The sequence below is a fragment of the Prunus mume genome, linkage group LG6 (genome assembly GCF_029339155.1).
Source record: "Prunus mume cultivar Tortuosa linkage group LG6, ASM2933915v1, whole genome shotgun sequence".
NCBI classification, from domain to species: Eukaryota; Viridiplantae; Streptophyta; class Magnoliopsida; order Rosales; family Rosaceae; genus Prunus; species Prunus mume.
Window position 1 is genome coordinate 5,501,988 of NC_142703.1, and position 16,774 is coordinate 5,518,761.

General features: G+C 34.7%; 1 long non-coding RNA gene and 1 pseudogene across 3 annotated transcripts; both read right to left on the minus strand.

Moving 5' to 3' along the window:
* Window positions 1-3,058: 3,058 nt before the first annotated feature.
* LOC103336363 (uncharacterized) lies at window positions 3,059-6,376 on the minus strand. 2 transcript variants are annotated; one of them, XR_514420.3, is made up of 4 exons: window positions 6,059-6,376; window positions 4,483-4,544; window positions 3,840-3,876; window positions 3,059-3,397 (listed from the first exon to the last, which is right to left on the minus strand). It is a non-coding gene; the product is annotated as an uncharacterized LOC103336363 (long non-coding RNA). The 2 variants fall into 2 exon arrangements; XR_016128088.1 differs by lacking the exon at window positions 3,840-3,876 and having other exon boundaries at window positions 6,059-6,375.
* A 943-nt stretch (window positions 6,377-7,319) lies between these two features.
* On the minus strand, window positions 7,320-14,708 carry LOC103336361 (TMV resistance protein N-like; annotated as a pseudogene). The gene is made up of 7 exons (XR_016128087.1): window positions 13,932-14,708; window positions 12,666-13,782; window positions 12,279-12,556; window positions 10,666-12,147; window positions 10,185-10,328; window positions 8,304-8,678; window positions 7,320-7,930 (listed from the first exon to the last, which is right to left on the minus strand). The product of XR_016128087.1 is annotated as a TMV resistance protein N-like (transcript).
* Between the last annotated feature and the right edge of the window lie 2,066 nt (window positions 14,709-16,774).

The following is a 16,774-nucleotide window of genomic DNA, read 5'->3' on the forward strand; positions in this document are numbered from 1 at the left end:
GGAAGATGTTGCAAACAAAACAAACAGGGAAGGGGGAGAGGTTGAAGAGATAGGAAATAGAAAGGACAAGAAAGGTAAATGACGGCAGGAGTTGAGGTTCAAATTGTTAAGTTGCATTAGAGTTTTTTTTTCTTTTTAATTATGAAAAAATTCCAATCCATTGGATTAAATTTTAATAAGGTGGCATAAGTCCTTAAAAGTCATTTTACAAAGGACTAAATTTGTCCTTAAAATTGTGAAGATAAGGTGAGTGAAGAAATAGGAAAGGAGGGTGGAAATAGTAGCTCTCTTCATTAATAAGAAGAATCGATACAAACAAACAATCAATGATTTATTCCTTCTTCTGTTTTTTTTTTTACTTCATGATTTATTTTTCCAAAAAATTTAACTTTTAAAAAAATTGAAATTTCACAAAAATAATTTTATTTAATGTAAAAATATCTAAAATAGATTAACATATAGAGTGAGATGATTTTTGGAGTCGGATCTAATTTTGATAATTTAATAATATTATTTGACCGTTGGATTTCATTTTCAGCAGTTTGATGTTTTTTTTACTATTGAAATTGCGTAGATTCAATCTCAATTGTTATATCTAATTAAACAAATTTAAAAGGGTTAAATACTTTTTTCAGTCATTGAGTTTTACCCGAAAATTTAATTTGGTCACTGATAACCAAAGTTTATAATTTATAAAACATTCTATTTATCTTCTGTTAAGCGTAGTTTTTCTTTTTATTTTTTGGCAGCACCCTACACTAACTCAACGAGTTAGAGTATATTGTGCTCTTAAGGTTAATAAATTGGGGAAAATCTTGAGTTCAAATGGAAACTGTGAGGTGTATAAGCACTACATGAACGAAGACGTGTGTTATCGACAAGACTTTTTAAATCGGAATGGTGGATTATGCCGGCTTTGTTAATTCTGAGCCGTCGGCTTCAGCCCCCACCATGGTCTTGTCCCAAACAACTTTCGGAGCCATCGCCAATTCAACGGCTAATCAATCAACATTGAATTCCAACAGTAAGCAGATTCATTTCTTAAATTTATCTCCATATGGAGGGTGATGATTTATTTTTTAATGGTTTTGTTTTTTGTTTTTTTATGCAGGGTGTGATGTGGAAATTGTAGAAATGACGAGGCCTGAGGTGGGATTTGAATTTTCAATAATGTCATTGTCATGTAGGCATGGTGAGTGGAAGTAGGTGCAAGGAGATGGCGGAGAAAATTCATGTGTTTTGTATTCTAGTTATATATACTAGTCTTTTTGCACACGCTTCCGTGTGTGCGAGAGGCTTTCTTTTAATACAAATTTATAAATAAACCCAATTTTAGACATGTATTTATAAAAAAACTCAAGCACTATTTAAACATAGAAACACACCCAAAATCAACCCCAAAATTAACAATTGTATATTTTTTGGGTGTGTTTATAAATAAGTTTTGAGTGTGTGTAATGATGAGTTTTGGGTGTGTTTATAAAGTGTTTTGGGTGTTGAATTTTTTTATAATTTCAGCCCCCATTTTGGATGTTTTAGTGAAACTCCCTTCTTTTAATCACGCGCGCTACGTGCGACTTACAAAGTTTTATAAATATTTTTTGGCAATTGTATTTATATAGATCTCTGTTACAACAGATTCATATTTTAATCGTGTGCGTGTGATATATCGTCGTCTTAAAAGTTTCCTTTTATTCATTATTTTTCTAGACGTCCATCTTAGTAGTTCATTTTTTCTTTTATACCATGTAATCTGCTAAGATAGACGTCTAGAAATATACAATGGATAAAGGGAAACTTTTAAGACGACAATGTATCACACGCACGCGATTAATTTCTTTTTTTCTAGACGTCCATCTTAGCAGTTTCTTTTTTTCTTTTATAGTGTGTGAACTATTAAGATGGACGTCTAGAAAAATATGGGCGATAAAGGAAAACTTTTAAGACGACGATATATCACACGCGCGCGACTCAAATATGAAATTGTTGAAACAGAGATCTATATAAATACAATTGCCAAAAAATATTTACGAAACTTTGTAAGTTGCTCGTAGCGCGCGTGATTAAAAGAAAGCCTCTCGCACATGCGGAAGCGTGTGCAGAAAGGCTAGTCTATATAAAGCAAAAGGTAGAGAATGGTGAAACATTCAAAATATCAGAAAATGCCCTTGGTTAATTCAAATATTAAAATTGAAATTATTAATTAAATGAGGATAATATGGTAAATTCATATTTTTTAATATTAAAAAATATTAAAATTAAAAACAAAATCAGATAATAGGTCCTACTTTTATGGAACATAACTACCCATGTTATCTTTTTGGCAAATTTTCAAGTCAAGAACAAATTGTTAATGCATGAAATACCTGGATGTCGCTCATCTATATTACTGGGGCCTTCTTTAGTATTACAATCACGTACATTGTTCATTATTGGTCGTTTTCCTTGAGCTATTGCACGTCGGCGAGCTAGATAATGCCGATGTTGCGAAGAACTCTTTGATCGTTGCCATTCTCTTGTACGGTTGTGTGCACGCTCTATTAATAACTACAATATTTATTACTATTAGGTAATTACCAATAATTTAATCTATAATAATTGCCCATGTATAAGATTTAGTTACCTATATAATAATTGCCAAATATTTTAGTTAGTATAAATACCCTTGTGAATTTAGTTAATGTTTTTTTTATTAATTCGAACTTGTTACTTGTATGTAATAATTATCAATCTAACATGTTTTAATTCCATACAGCCTCTTGTGGCGTAAGATACTTATAGAAAAGACCTTAAATTTCTTAAATTTTAACAGTTTATCTTTACATAGATTCAGAATTTATGCACTAACATTTTACACATCTCCTTACGACACTGCATTAATATTTGATTTATGTTACAACAAATATATTTTTCACGTGCAAAAATATCTTCAAAATGGCTATATAAACCTTTCCCACAAAAAAAAAATAAAAAATAAAAAAATAAAAAATAAAAAATAAAAAATCTGCATATCTTTATCAAACCTTTACTTAAAAATTGAAGTTAAGGCATTAACTCATACGTTGAAAATGAACTTCTTCTATGAATCAAATAAGGTACATCGATTATTAATACAAATGATTAATTATTTACAAAATATAATACATATATTGCAAAGTTCAACCTTGAGCATGTTGAGGTTGTAGTCTTCATTGTTTTGGTTTATATAATAAAATCAAATACAAAGGAGCAAGCAAAATGATTTTCTCGGTTCAATGTTTTCATTGTTCTTCTTTGAGCTGCTTGTTGCTTTATTAGGTAAAAAAGTATGATTAGCAAACAAAGAAACTAATGTAAAGGTAGGTGAATGTGGGCGTATACCCATACCTAGCAATGGATAGATTGTTGGAAGAGAATCCTGCAACATGAGATTAGGAGCAGCATTAAAATGGGGGTAATTTCAATTCAGCAAAAACAAAAGAAAACAAAACCTAAAATTAAAAACATTTGCTTCAAATTGGACATTTTTGTTTGGGTGGTGAAGACAACTGGTTAAAGTTGAGAAATTATGCTAAAATTTGTTAATTAAATCGGGGGAAAAAAACAGAAAGAAAGAGAGCAGAAAACACGTAATAGTAGAGCCAAGTCAAATTTTGTGAAGGAATTTTGAGGGAACCCAAAAGAAAAAAAAATGTCAATAAAACAAAATGAAGAAACATTAACCTGAAAATTATCTTTGCTTTTTTGCTTTAGTGAATAAGTCAGAGAGGTGACAGACAATTGAATCTGTTGAGATAAAATTCCAAAGTTTCAATAAGACATGTAGATATGAAAAACTTCTTAATTTTCATATATCATACCTGAAGCAATTGGACGACAGCTTAACTATGATTCATACTGAAAAAAATAAAATAAGCAGTAACTAGAATGAAGCACAACAATCACATAATTATATAGCCTCAAAATACCTCCAACCAACCAACTTGAAGGAAATGCAATTTAGGTAAGCAAAAGCAGAGATCGAGAGATAAGGAAATTTGTTAATTTGATAAAAATATCCAGAAGACACAATATGAAACTGTAAATCTCCTTCTACTCACTACAATGGGGTTGGCTTAACCAACAAAGTAGAAAAAGAAATGCTACCCAGAGATGAAAAATATGTTCAATTGTTGAAACAAATACCACTGAGTTCCAAATCCAAGGTTTTGGCAACTACCCACTAAAAAGTCCAACACAAATCAGTGGCCAGTGTGGAAACCCCTACATCTATTAGCTGGAGAAACAAAGGAAAACGCCAGAAAACAGAATCAAAATTCTTACTTTATAAATTACCATAAATAACTTTTTTTTTGTATAGATACCATAAAGAACTTAAGCAGACCAAGTACGTGATTTACACCAAGTCAAATGCAGCTAGCTGATAATATCATTGAACCCAACAAAATTAATTCACAAAAAAAATCAAAAATCCCAAACCAAAATGAGAGAGAGAGATCATACCATTGACATCAAACACATCAACTCTAAATGCTTTCTTCATTGGTGCTCTAGCGAAACAACATCTATATATAATAAAAGAAATTCCATTAGGATCAAAAAATTAGAGATTAGTGATAGTAAACAGATCAAAAAGAGGAAGACATGGTGTAATATATGAGAAATTCAAATATCACAACAAAAAACAGATTCAAAGAACAACAACATTGAGCAAATTCCAATCAAATTCCAAGTGGCCCGTGAGTTGCAACCATGCAGTATCAATTAGAAAGCAAGTTAAAATATAAATAAAAATAGCCTAACAGATATACGTTGCTTATAAATAGCAATCTGTGAAAATAAAAGATGTCCAAAGCAGAGCAGTCAATGAAGAAGTAAATGCTCACTCTGCGCATTCACTCAATTTCCCTGTATTCTGGCTCTCAACGATCTTCAGAATCAATGATTTGTTCTTGTCCAAGTACGGCAGTAAAATTTAATGAAATCATGAACAATTAATTTAAACCATATATAAATATATAATCAAAGAAATTCCATTAGGATAAAAAAATTAGAGATTAGTCATGGTAAACAGATCAAAAAGAGGAAGACATGGTCTAATATATGAGAAATTCGAATATCACAACAAAACACAGATTCAAAGAACAACAACATTGAGCAAGCATATTGATGAAATTACTTCATGGAATTACTTCATTGTAGGTTGAACATGTTAGAGCTGAAAGGGATTTGCTTGCAGAGGTTGCTAGTCACTGCATTGTGAAACTCTACTATTCCTTTCAAGATGCTGACTACTTGTATCTAATCATGGAGTATCTACTTGGTGGCGACATGATGACTTTGCTTATTAGAGAAGAGACTTTGACTGCAACTGTTGCAAGATTTTACATTGCCCAAAGTGTTATGGCTATAGAATCTATTCATAAACATAACTACATTCACAGGTTGGTTTATCCAGTTGTTTACAGGCTTGCCAACATATTAGAAGCTGGATTCTCTTGAACAGCAATATTATATTAATAATTGTGCATCAGGAACATAATGTAACTCTTGCATTTGTTACACCAAGTCAAATGCAGCTAGCTGATTATCATTGAACCCAACAAAATTAATTCACAAATAAAAATGAAAGGGACAGAGAGAAACCAAGACAAAATTAGCCAAAATAGAGAAGATTAAACTTTGAAAATAAAACACCCAAATTCAGAAATCCTAACAAATTCACAAATAAGAATGAAAGAGACAGAGAGAAACCAAGACAAAATAGGCCAAAATAGAGAAGATTAAACTTTGAAAATCAAACACCCAAATTCAGAAATCCTAACAAATTCACAAATAAGAATGAAAGAGACAAAGAGAAACCAAGACAAAATTAGCCAAAATAGAGAAAATTAAACTTCGAAAATCAAACACCCAAATTCAGAAATCCTAACAAACAATCTAAAACTTGGAAGAGCACGTGTGATGACAAAAAAGAGATAGGATTTGAAATAATAACCTGATAAATAACTTGAACACTATCCCTCCTGTACGAATTTAGAAACATACATGCATTAAGACAAAAAAACGGATGCTTTACCTTCAGTTACAGGATAGCAGGTGTGGTGCGGAATGAGAAAGGAAGTTTTCCGAGTCTGGCCAGTCTTTACACCAGGTGCTCCTGGGTGATTACTCGCAATTTCGATTTCGATTTCTGAAGCAGAAAAGGGTGCCAGTGAAGCGGACGAATAAAATATAGGTAACATGGTGGTGATGGGTTCTGAAATTGTGGAAACCGTCAGCTTCGTGGGTTCTGAACCCGTGCAATTTTTCTCCACGTTCTTCAGCTTTTCTTCTTTGAGAGAAGCACAGCACAGCACGACTCGCTTTTTCTATTTCTTTTTGTTTTTTTAAATCAGGGGTGTTTTACTATTTCACCATCTTTTAATTAAAATTGTGTGCTTTTATTTTTTTGTTTAACAAAGGGCATATTTGGGGTTTTCAAATGTTTCACCACCTTCTTTCCCTTTTGCTTTATATATATAGATTTTGATTATTGGTCATTGTAACTTGTAAGTTAATTTATAGATATGGAATAATTATGTCATTTTCATTTTCTATTTTACGTTAAATATTTATTACTTTTCCTTAATTATATCTCGGAATTTTCCTGTTTGGTGCTGCGCTTTGGAAGCTACAAAACAATCTTGTCAATTTGTCTTGTATGTTGGTGGGAATTAAATACATCTTATGGATGAAGAGAATTATAAACTTCCAAGCAAGTTCCCAACTTTCTTAAACTTAGTAATTTAAGGATCAAGCATATTGATCCACAAGGACTCTTTTCATTGAAGAACTCTTGGCATCGCGGCCGTCCTTTTGCACCCAGCAACCCCATTCTTTTAGATAAACAGATCTGAAACAAAAATGAAATTTTAAGAATAGAAGAGAAGCCAGCAACCCCATTCTTTTGCACCACCAGTGCTTTCAATCAAAGACTCTTAAAAACCTGTCCAAAAAATCAAAGAAGTCCCCACGCCATTACTATAGATACACCTGTCCATTTTTATGTAACATTAAAAACCTCACATGTGAAGAGCTCATAGTCCTATCCTAAAACACAATAATTCCGACCCAAAAAAAAGTCCCACAACACAATATGCCAGGGCCCAATATCAAAGTCATGAAGGTAGTTGAGGTTCTATATCAAAACTATTTGGTAATAAAGGAGTAGCCGAACTCCTTATAAACCAAGTTATGTCCCTTAACTTTTTAATGTAGGAAGCCTAACATGCAGACAATGCATATTAGGTGACGTCATAGCATGTGTGGTCGTTGGGCCCCAAAACGATAAGCTCTGATACAATGAAGGAAGTTGATGTTCCAAGATTAGAATTACGTGACAAAAATAATAGTTTAACTGAGACATGTACACAATATATTAAGAATCATAGACTACTAGTATAAACCGAGAGGAAAGCTATATCCTCATTTGTTGTAGTCTTATGCTTTGACTACTCACTTACTGCCATTGCAGATAATGCAACAGACTCTGCCCTTTATGATCAATTTCACCTTGTGAATAGGTGGAGATTCAAGACTTTTGGGTCTCATCCACTTGTGCTCTTCATCAGATGATTCAATTACCAACAGCATCCCTGTTGATCATTCTTATGAAAGAAAAACAGGATAGTGGAGATGGCTCTTGGATTGGGAGGTTTAGCTGCATTTGTCATTCCCCAAATTTGCATTTCCTTTTCTTATTTGTTTTATCATTACAAGAGAGAGGTCATTGCCACAAGGAGCACGCCAAACTTGTAGAGGAGTTCCAACAAGTTTGTCACTTGCAGAAATAACAAAGGGGAGGCCAGAAAGCTTTTATGCTGATGTCCTCCATCCACCAACACTGTTTTTCTACAACTTGAGTACCTTCCGTATTCACCAGACTTAGTAATCCTTTCATCACCATAGCCTTCAATTAAAATAAGAAAGGAAAACCATTACAAAAGATACAACATAAAGAAATAAAAAATTTATTTTCCCTTCTTTTGGTCAGAAGTCTCAGAACTATACTAACATTTTTGACACATTATTTCACTATAGCAATAGTTTGATAATACAGCATATAATAACTTCTATAGCGATAGTTATTTTACTCGAGGCCTATATGAGGACAAATAATTTAGGAAAACACCAAAAGAAGAGGTAAGTGCAGAAGGAAAAAGGATATGCTGTTTTCTGTTAGCAACATAGGAGAATTGAGAACCTATCCATGTTAATTAACACACTGGCTGAAGTAGCACAACTTGAAGTTAAAGAAAATCTCAAATTTGGGGATGACCTACCCAACTGTATCAAACATATACAACATGTGGAGTGGACTTGAACCTACAGCAGAAACCATTCAAGCAGAATAAGATACCTCCCAAGTTACCAACCATGTTCTAAATGTTTCAGTTACTAACCATTTCAGCAGAAACCATCCAGCAGTGCAGAGACTCAGGTTCATCAACATTAAGGCCTCTTCCAATGTTAACGAGAATACCGTTTTCGCAAGCATCGATGACTACAAAATCAACAATGTCGTTGGTCTCCTCAGAAGTGATCAGAGTTCACACAACCAACTAACTCCATGGAACTTAGATGGTATTCCTTGTACTTCAACTCTGGCTTTGCCAATTCTTCCCAAGCCGATAATGCCAACTGTTTTTCCAAGAGAACTGAAATGAAATTAAGAAAGGAAAATCATTATAAAAGATACAACATAAGCAATTAGCAATGAAAATAAGCTGATTTTACTTGACCACATTAGGCTATGTCCAGCACCTTTCAAAATTTAATTATGTTAATTGCTCCACTCCTGCTAATTTTTGTTGTAAAGCTAAAACTAACATTTCCTTTTGCCGTTCCTTCTCTGTTATTCTCTCTTCCCTCATGAACTAACCACCTCTCCTTTCCTTTCCTGATTTTCTATCGAAATAAATTTAAATAACAGCAAAGATGCAAATTTACACGCCTGCTGCAAAATCCAAAAGCAGCAATGAGCAAGCAAAATAATGCAGCAAATTTCCTTCACTCACATTCCTTTAGAAACTCTAAGGAAAACGGCTGAATCAATAGCAGGCCTACACTTGTCCATATCTCCATATTCTTTGTAAATAACCTTAGCTCTAGAGAAATCTACCGAAGCTGTATATAATAGGAAATACTATACTCATTTCAATACAGTGGAAACAGAGGAAATATACGTACAATAATTACAATTCTCTCTGCGTCTTATTCTTTCATCCTTTTTTCCTAGATTTTTCACACACATTCTTTTTTCATTATTAACTATTTTCTCCTTTTTTTTTCTTTTGGTCAGAAGACCCAGAACAATACTAACATTTTCCACACATTAATTCACTATAGTAACAGTTTGGTAGCACAGCATTGAATGGTTGCTCTGAAAATGTTCATTTATCGAGGCCTAAATATTCTAACACATTGTTCTCTATTTCCATGGCTCTCTCTTTCCATCGCTTTCTCTCCATGATTCTCTCTTTTCATGGCTCCCTCTATCGCTCTTCCACCACCCTATTAAGTTGATGATTGGAACAAACAATCGAGTTTGGGCAGCAGGGTCGCTCATGTATTGTTCTAATCCTTATGAGTTTTGGTTGGCTAAATGTATTGTTCCAGAACGCTAACATACCACGATTCGGTACGTGCGATCCAGTTTGAAATTCGTAAGGGGGGTGAGCGATTTGGGTAACTATGGTCAGAAGACTCAGAACTATACTAACATTTTCCACACATTATTTCACTATAGCAAAAGTTTGATAGCACAGCATTGAAAGGTTGCTCTGAAAATGTTCTTGTACTTGAGGCCTATAGGAAGTAAATATTCTAACACATTGAAATGAACAAGTTAATCCAAGTCATATCCACTCAGAAAATATCTCGAACGCAGGAAAAGGACAAACAATTTAGGGAAAATGAAGTCCTGGAAGCAGAGCACAAGTTAGTTTTGTAAATCTATAGCATATTATATACATTTTAGGATTTGTTCTGTTGTTTTCTGTTTGCAACAGTGGAGAAATTATCATTTTTAATTAACACATTGATAAAAGTAACTATATGCAGGCTTTGTCCATTTTCAGACAAAACTACTTAGTAAGATTATATTCTTAGAGCACAACATTAACAGTATGCAGAAACAATTTTATTTAAACACAAAAAGATACCTCCTGAGTTACCAATAAAACCTGATGTTCATTCAGCAGTGTGCAGTTCTAAATGCTTCAGTTGGGCAACATCTGCAAATGTTCATTCAGAGTGTGCATTTTCATGGCATACAGACACCTTACTTGCTGTTTTCAGTACATTATCTGACACAGCAATTGAAATAGCACAAAATTAGAGGAACACAAAATTACAGCATATCCTGCAAACTATACAAACAGGATGTAACAAGAGAATTACTCTCTCTCCTCCTACCTAATATAAGAACTAAATATGATGCAATCAAATTTGAAACTTTGTGAATGCCACCAATGCATTGCTTGCTTTTCGTCAAATTTGAAGCTAGATGAGAGACAGGTATTATTAAATACTTCAAATTAAGCAATGATAGATAGATAGTGTCCTTCCGTCAGTCAGATTGACAAGTTTCAGAGCAAATTAAACAGTAGCTCAAAAGAAAAATGAAAATAAAAGGTGACTTACTGAGATGAATTCTGAGGATTGACCATCATCGTCATTAGCTTTTCAAGTATTATTTTGAGACCTCATTGAATGATTGCACCATGCACAAAATAATTTAGACTTTCTTCAATCTTTTGCTGACCGGTTCATCGTCCTCATCAGAGCTACCACTTCCACTACTACCAATTGGACCTGCCTCATCACAGTACATCAAACGGCTGAATTCTTCCAAATCTCTCTTGTACACCTACATTCCTTTATAATCGAGCTTGTTTTGCGTTCTTTCAAACCTCTAATTGAAGAATAATGCGTTACGAACGAAAACCGATGACTGGTTGAGGCATCTGTGAGGCTTGGATGATCGCGAGGCAAATAAAAAACACCAAGGTGTTCTGACGAAATCATCCAAATATCTTTTAGAAAGACTTGAAGGTCATCCAAATATCTCTGAGATGATCGAACTTCAATTTTTAAATCCTCATATCCAAGAAGGGATGCGGGACTATCAAAATATTCAGAATCATCAAAAACAACACATAAAGCAATCCCAACCCAGTCGCTGCTATTTGATGGGTGTGGAGGGAGAGGCAGCTCCACAGTTATTGAATCTCCCACACTTGGATTACCAGACAAACGTTTCAGATCCATGGTATTCTGAAAAAGGACCTTAAGACTGTAATGAGTAGCATCATTAATAGCATGGCTTCAACCCTTGGCGCCTGTGGTAATCTTAACAGAAATGTTCTTGCTCCTCCTGCTCCAATACAAAGAAAAGATTACCTTTTCGCACAGCAGACTGCAGAGAACATTGCAGCACAGCTACTCATTACAGTCTTAAGGTCCTTTTTCAGAACACCATGGATCTGAAACGTTTGTCTGGTGGTCAAACGAAGGGTACCAATTCCAAACTGATAGGCAAGATCATCCATGGTCAAGTATAGTTGGTTTGACACTTTTCCACAAGGGTTCAACCTATATGTTGGTCCGTATGGGAAGAACACATAGGTTGGAAGCCACTTTTCCCCGTTTGGCTGAACCACTGGGTTATGTCCCCAAAGAGGATAATCCTATATGCAATTAAGGCTATAGTTGTTACACAATGAGAAAATATGAGCATATATGAGCATATCTGAATATTTTCCCTACTTTGTTTGACTTTAAAAAATATATATATATATATATTTTTATTTTTATTTTTATAAATAAGAAGTAAATCTCTATTACAATAGGACTAAATAATAATTGGTAAGTAATCAAAATCCTAACATAGTAAGGAACCAAAATCCCAACTAAGTAAGAACTCGCCAACATCTTAATATTTGTACACTCCGTAAGGTCCAAATATCTTAGCTTTTTTGGAACTGCAACATAGGGGTGAACCTCAACTAAACTTGTACAAAAATCTAGCCACAAAATCTCAAGATTTGGAATGCCTGTGAAATCTGGAGTACTTGTCAATTGATCAGAGTAACTAAGGTCCATAAATTTCAAGTTTGGCAAGACCTGTACAGTACATAAAAATTGTAAAATAATAATTTAAAATAAACCCTTACTTAGTTGAACAAGTTACGATTATATCCAAATTATGTATATATAAAAGAATTCTAAAACGCCATATTTCAATAATCTCTCACCTTTGCTCCATCCCAAAGACGGGAAAGTTTGCTGTCCCTCATGTTTAGTTCAAGAAGGAAACGTGGTTCGAAACTTGATGGGAGTGATTTAGAAGGGTACCAACTCCAACGGATAGTTCTTAAGGAATTTGGAAGATCTTTGGGGCTGAAGAAACGATCACATTATCAAAGTGAAGAAGCCTTAATCCGTGCATCTTAGAGAAGGCTGCAGTACAATTCCAATCCACCTCTTCTAATTTCGGCAAACGCAAGCCAATGGCTTCAATTGCTCCGGTTCCCTAATAATTAAGAAAAAAATGAAAAGGTAATTGCACATTCAAGTCTAATATGTTTTAAAAGAAATGACATATTTTCTTCCAAAAATAATATTTCTACATAACTTCTTACCGTATTGTTCATGATAACACGAGAGATATCATCACGAAGCCACAAAAGACTTCGTTGACCAGGCTCTTGAATGCACTCTTGACGAACAATTTCTCATGCCATTTCTTGTATCAAATCATGCATCTCAACAGTGTCGTTCCGAGAGTGGATTTTCTCAATAGTTAAGAGAGATTTCTCAACAAGAATATCTATCACAACCCGACTAGAAATGTCATGGTTCGTATCTAGTATTCTAATAACTCCCTCTTTATACTTCCCTTTATGGAGACATGCAACATGGAGAAAAATTTTCTTCTCCATCTCTTTTAGTCCGTAATAACTTACTTTGAGTGAATCAAAAATTTCTGGATCATGAATTTTCTTTAGATTACACAACACACTATTCCATGTATCTTGATCTCTCCTATACAAAGAACTCCCCATAGTTTTAAGAGCTAATGGAAGACCTTTGGCATATTGTAATAAACACTTAGACAACTCTAAGAAACCTTCCTCAGGCTGACTTTTCTTAAAGGCCTTTTGACTGAAGAGCTCAAGAGCTTCTTCATCATTTAATACCTTGACCTCATATGGTATCGTTATACCATGTTCAACTAGTAGACGTTCATTTCTAGTTGTGATGACAATTCTACTCCCCAAACCAAACCAATATTTCTCTCCAACCAATGTTTCAAGTTGTTTTGACTGATCCACATCATCAAGGATAATAAGAACCTTTTTATTGCATAAACAATTTTTAGTGAAATAGATTCCTGACCGTTCATCCATAACTTGGATAATATTTTCCTTTAAGATTGGGGAAAGAAGTTGTCTTTGTAGATCAACTAGAGTACCATGTTTTGCAGAAACCTCTCTCACATTAGATAGAAAATAGCTAAGTTCAAAATTATGGGAAATTTTTTCAAAGACTAGGTTAGCAGGGGTTGTTTTGCCTAACCCACCCATCCCCCATATCCCTATAAAGCGAACGTCATTTGCCTCGAGGTCTAATTGCAAACGTAGTTGCTCAAGGGCAAAATCAATTCCGACTAACTTCTCTTGAGAATCTAACAACCTAAATGGAGTAACTTTGGTCCACACACGTTTGACAATGACTTTGATAAGCTCTCTTTCACACCTACAAGGAAGAAAAGGGAACTATCAGGAGGGTACACATTACATATAATTAACAAGGTGTTGCATCGAAGGAAGAGCTAAAACTTAGCATCCAAGTAAAGCTCTCTAAATTTGTTAAGAAATGGGCACGTTTCATGCATGCATACTTACTGATAATTCTTTGAATCCAACCCAGAGAGATTGGCAACTTCTTTTAAAGCATCTCTCCACCGCTTCACCTTGTCTACATCTTCACTGAACTTTTCTTCATGCTTAGTGAACGCTTCCGTAAAACTCGCCCTTTGATTTCGCACATCAGAAGGATCAACCTCATAAAAGATTGGTATAATTCTCTTGCTGTCCTTCATGCATTCAAGAATCTTTGAAAGTTCATCCAAGCACCAGGTGGAAGAAGCGTAATTTGGGGAGAGAATAATGATGGCAAGATGTGATTGTTTGATTGCGGTCAACAGCTCCAGAGAAATACTTGCTCCTATTTCAAGGTCTCTGTCGTCCTTGAAAGTTTTTATTGCTTGCCAGTACTGCAGTTCGTGGTATAAATGAGATATAAAACCCCTGAAAAGAAAAGTGTCCTCTCCCCTGAAACTCAAAAACACATCATGCTTCCAATGTGGAGGAGCCCATTCAGCTGAAGTACCAGATGTAGAGGCTCTTTGGGTGCTCAGGGCCATTGGAAAAGAAAAACAGGCCCTAGAAATCAGGTAGCTTTAGTTTATTTTTTGGTAATTGAAAATGTATTGAGCAAATACCCAGCAAAACAAACTAGAGATCAATGAAAAGGACACATAAACTCTAACAATAAGCTCAGCGAATTGGCAGGAAAAGAACCAACGGAACAAAAAACAAGATGCAAAGTTGACTGTCTGCAGAAGACAAAAAGGCACTGAAAATACTCAACACGAAAGTTGTAGGCAATATATAGATGAAAAAGAGAGGGGATGTAGGAAAGGAAATAATGGAAGAGGGAGATAGAAAGACAGAGATGGAAAACTGTGTCCGCGTATTGATCGTAGAAAACCGCACACGGTTTCAATTGGAATCTAAAGTCAATAAGAATATTTAACTGTCAAATTGCATAGGCAATAATAAATTGAAGGTAAGTTAGGTGGCTATTAAAATAATCTCGGTCAGCCAAATTTTGCAATCATCATCATAGCACAAGCCATAAAATAATTAAACTAGAGACATAGCAAGAAACTGAAGAAACAACGAGGAAATCCCAACAAAGAGCTGAACACTTCCAATACCCACATAAGGTCAAGGAAAAAAGAAAGTTAAAACCTGTACTACCATAGTGTTATAAACTTCTAAGCAAGTTCCCAACCCTTTTATTTGAGAAAAATATTCTCATCTTTCATTTTTATTTCTCTTAGGCCCCGTTTGGTTCACGGAACGGATTTGAGGGAAAATCATTTCTCAAGAAATGGGAAATGAAGATTCCTTTATCTTGTTTGGTAATCCTGGGAAATAGAGGTGTCAAACGAGACGGGCCAGCCCAGACGGCACGAGCCCAGCCCATTTAAATGAGGCACGGCATGGCACGAGCACGAATATTAATGGGCCATGCTCGACACGGCACGAAAACTTGGGCCGGGCCAGGATCAAAAATGAGGTTCAATGGACCGGGCCGGGCTTGGCTCGAGCACGCTTCAAGCACGGCACGAGCCCAAGAACGGCCCACTTAACATTTTTTTCTTTCTCAAAAGTCAAAATGCAATAATTTGACATCTAATGTCATTATTTATATGTTTTTTTTAATCATAAATATATATTTGATGTCTTTCATTTTAGAAAAATTACTTGGGTCCTTAATTAATTAAACATATCAACTACAATTTAATTAAACAACATTGGACTTGATATCTAATCAATACATATGACATATATGCTTCTCTTTTAATCAAAGCAAGACATTATTTCACATATAAAATAATAAGTTGTTTAAAGATGAAAAGTTGAAGTGGACTTTGCAGAATTTGACACTTTTTGCCCTCCGCCATTTCATATTGTTTGGATGTTTGATTGATTAATGTTTTCAAATAGTTCATCATTTCTTGCCTATAATTATATTTTTACTGTTTATAATTTGAATTATCTAGTGGAAAAAAAAGGGAGTTTCACTAAAACACCCAAAATAAGAGCTGAAATTATAAAAAAACCCAACACCCAAAACACTTTATAAACACACCCAAAACCCATCATTACACACACTCAAAACCCATTTATAAACACACCCAAAAAATATACAATTGTTGACTTTGGGGTTGATTTTGGGTGTGTTTCTATGTTTAAATAATGTTTGAGTTTTTTTATAAATACATGTCTAGAATTGGGTTTATTTATAAATTTGTAAAAAAAAAATGAAGTGAAAAAAATTTAAATTAAATGGATTGGTTCTTGGGCCCGAGTATGGCACGAGCACGAGCACGGGCAAGGCACGAGCACGGGCAAGGCACAAGCCCGGCCCGGCCCGTTTCAATATGGACATGGGCTTTGGGCCAGGTCGGGATCAATGATTTTACTAAATGGGCCGGCACGGCATGGCACGGCTCGATAAATTAAATGGGTCGGCCCGGCCCGACACGAAAACGTTAAAAGCACATGTTTAAATGAGATGGGCTGACCCGGCACAGCCCGTTTGACACCTCTACTGGAAAAGTAATCAAGAAGTACCACTTTATTTCCTTTCACATATTTGGTTTGTGTATGAATGCAAAACAAAGTTTGTTTAATTTTCCAATTATACCCATATGAAATCAAATAAAACAAGAATGCATCAAATGCTATATTATAATTCTAAATTGTTAATAGGGACAATATGGTCATGAAAAATGTGTATTTAATGTTGACTCATTTTTCCAAACTTTTCTTGAACTTTTCCTTGTTTCCCATGTACTGTTGAAAGTATTTGTCCCACATTCAAATGTTAAGGGACCTAGCCTGGGTTTATAAGGAGTTGGGCTACTCCCCCCATTGCCAATTGGTTTCGGGGG